The following is a 3642-nucleotide window of genomic DNA, read 5'->3' as shown; positions in this document are numbered from 1 at the left end:
TGAATTGTTTATTTATTTATATACACTTTACCATGTGCAGACGTAACACTCAATTTTGAATTGTTTATTTATATAAACTTTACCATGTGCACGAGTAACACTCAATTGTGAATTGTTTATTTATTTATATACACTTTACCATGTGCACGAGTAACACTCAATTTTGAATTGTTTATTTATTTATATATCACAATTATTGGCCGATGGAAGTTTTTCACGACGCTCGAGCTCGTTCGGCAGGAATTTGTCACGTGCTCAGGATGCCGGCGATAGCTCGCCTCCTTCACGTAGAAAACACCGTGGGATAGTTAACACACACCAAGGAATGTCGATGCACGGGATTCCCGTTTTCGGTGGTCCGAGGGACGGCGCACACACGCATTGATGAATCACCTGCCTGTGAAACACCGGGATGACGTTTTCGAGCCGTGTCGGGATTCGAACCCAGGCTGGATAGCTTGGACTGAGTGTGCGTCCCCTTGGCTATCCTGGCAGCTCTCTTCCCAAACTACGATTGAATATGTCACACACACCACCTTGTGGCTTGTACCAGCAAGTCGACACTTCCTTCCAATACGCTTCCGATTTGCGAAACATTAAACCGCATTGCGTTGTTTATTTATATAACATTGAACCTTTCTAAGCGCAATTTATAGTTTCTTTCTGTCATGTCTGTGCATCAAAGGTTATAAATGTTCAAAGTTGCATATGGGATTTATGGACACCTAATGCTTCAAGAGGATTGCAACACGCGGCTTATTCTAGTCACGGATTGGATTAGTGACGTCACTGGGTGTGCGTCATTTCCGGCGCAACGGTTCACGCATCTCGTCGTGCTGATCTTTTCCTTGTCCGGGTTTTCGGGGTTTTCCCTCTTTAATCATTTAAAACGTCTCGGTTTTCGGTGAGCATTGGTTAATTGGTTTTCTTCTTCATTCTTGTCTCCTCGTTCACTTCGTCGCGCCATCGTGCTCTTCATCGCCTTGCTCCTTCATTTTGTGTTTACCTCAGTACTAAGGTGTGTAATGAGCGGCGATTGTCGTTGTTGTTATTATTATTGTGTTATTTGGACCGTTTTCACGGTCGTCTCCTGTGTTTACCTTGTGCCGATGTTTTTTTTTTACCTCAAGTTCTTTGACCGTCCTTCCCCCTAATTAATTATTTATTTTCTCTTCGTTTACACATCTCGCTCGACATGATCGTTTTTCTTTCTTCCCGTTTGTCGTCGCCATTGTTTCCTAAGTTCCAGTTTTGTGTCCGTGTTGCTAGCTGTGGCTGCGCACACCTTGTTTGGCCAATTGAGGGACCCCAATGAGGACACGTGACCGAGGGGCGAGGGCGGGCATCAGTGTGCTGGATCATGGATGGGCTCTCTCATCATTATTAGTGGTCTTGCTGCTTTGTAACCTTATTATCGGCATTTTGACCGTTATTATTATTCATTGTTTACAATCGATGATTCAGATTGTGGGTTGAGAGTCACCTTTGAAAATGTACAGGTGATACACAGCTTGTCGGTGGAGGTAGATGGTAGGAGGTTGTGATGATCCGATCGGATTCGTGAAAGTCTGGATACCTTAACGGATTTGCTCAAGAATTGGCAGATGTAGTTTCACCTGAGCAATGGTGAGGTGCTGGTGATGAGTAAGAATAGTGATAATATCGATTACATGGTGATTATGGTGACGTTTCCTCTTCGTTTACACAGCTCCATCTTGGATTGTGTCACACAGGAAAAGGATCTGAGGGTGGTAATAGATTCGGGAGGTAAACACAGGGCAATGCCATATATATATATATATATATATATATATATATATATATATATATATATATATATATATATATATATATATTTATATTTATTTATATTTATTTATATATATATTTATATTTATTTATATATATATTAATATTTATTTATATATATATTTATATTTATTTATATATACTAGGGCATTGCCCGTACGTGGGTGCCCGTTCCTTGCTAAAAAAAAAAAAAAACGCTACCCGTACGCGATTATTTTAGTGTTAATGGCCAATTATTCAATTAGCGCCAACGTATTTTGGCTGTTTGCAATTTAATCGCAAGGAAAAGTAGAAAGAGAAGAGGGAAAAAAAGAAAAGCCTTGCCTTGCTGCAAACATCTGCTGCAAACAACAACAACAGTGAAGTCTTCACTGTCCGGAAGTTGGCATATCGCAGTTACGATTATTTTAGTGTTAATGCCCAATTATTCAATTAGCGCCAACGTATTTTGGCTTTTTGCAATTTAATCGCAAGGCAAAGTAGAAAGAGAAGAGGGAAAAAAAGAAAAGCCTTGCCTTGCTGCAAACAGCTGCTGCAAACAACAACAACAGGGAAGGCTTCACTGTCCGGAAGTTGGCATATCGCAGTTACGATTATTTTAGTGTTAATGGCCAATTATTCAATTAGCGCCAACGTATTTTGGCTGTTTGCAATTTAATCGCAAGGAAAAGTAGAAAGAGAAGAGGGAAAAAAAGAAAAGCCTTGCATTAACGCATTAACGCTTGCATTGCATTAACGGTTCGGCACACGTGATAGCTCGCTGCTCTCTGATTGGTTGAAGCGTTTTTTGGACATAGCTCGGTAAGTACTTCTCCGATTAATTTAAAACCTTGAAAAGGCACATCCTCGGGTCCCCAGCAATATACCTGGCAAGTTTCAAGTATATCGGACCCGTGGTTGTCGAGAAACAGCGGTCACAGACAAACACACAGACACACAGACACACAGACACACAGAGATTGCTGGAATTATAGATAGATATTTATATATATATTTATATATATATTTATATATATATTTATATATATATTTATATATATATATTTATATATATATATATTTATATATATATTTATATATATATTTATATATATATTTATATATATATTTATATATATATATATATTTATATATATATTTATATTTATATATATATTTATATTTATATATATATTTATATATATATATATTATATTTATATATATTATATATTTATATATTTATATATATATATATATATTTATATATATATTTATATATATATATTTATATATAGTTGATATATTTATATATATATATATATATTTATATATATATTTATATATATATATATATATTTATATTTATATATATGTATACATAAATATATATACATATATACATAAATATATATACATATATACATAAATATATATACATATATACATATATATATATATATATATAATATTATATATATATATATATATATATATATATATATATATATATATATATATATTATATATATATGTATACATATTTATATATATATATATATATATATATATATATATATATATATATATATATATATATAAATATATATAAATATAAATATATATATATATAAATATATATATAATATAAATATATATATATGTATCTGTAATCTGGTTCTCCAACCTAATGAGCGGACAACATGACGTCATCGCCATGCACGTCCGCCTTGCCTGCAAAGTTCCAGAGGAACCATCTAGCAGTGCGTCATTACGGATATAAATGACAGATACTGTCACAAGTGCATGCAGAAACTCACATTACCGACCTGGTTTCGCCCTTGTTGGGGCTTCA

The 3642-nt window shown here is 34.0% G+C and overlaps 1 long non-coding RNA gene across 1 annotated transcript in view; it reads left to right on the top strand.

The window, feature by feature from the left end:
* Nucleotides 1-770: 770 nt before the first annotated feature.
* Nucleotides 771-3642, top strand: part of LOC137438549 (uncharacterized) — a 29486-nt gene continuing 26614 nt past the window's right edge. The window contains exon 1 of the long non-coding RNA XR_010986740.2: nucleotides 771-1018. This is a non-coding gene — a long non-coding RNA (uncharacterized LOC137438549). The remainder of the gene's footprint in view (nucleotides 1019-3642) is intronic.

The sequence above is a fragment of the Myxine glutinosa genome, chromosome 13 (assembly GCF_964187855.1).
Source record: "Myxine glutinosa chromosome 13, kmMyxGlut1.1, whole genome shotgun sequence".
Taxonomy (NCBI): Eukaryota; Metazoa; Chordata; class Myxini; order Myxiniformes; family Myxinidae; genus Myxine; species Myxine glutinosa.
This window is presented reverse-complemented; position numbering and strand designations above follow the sequence as displayed.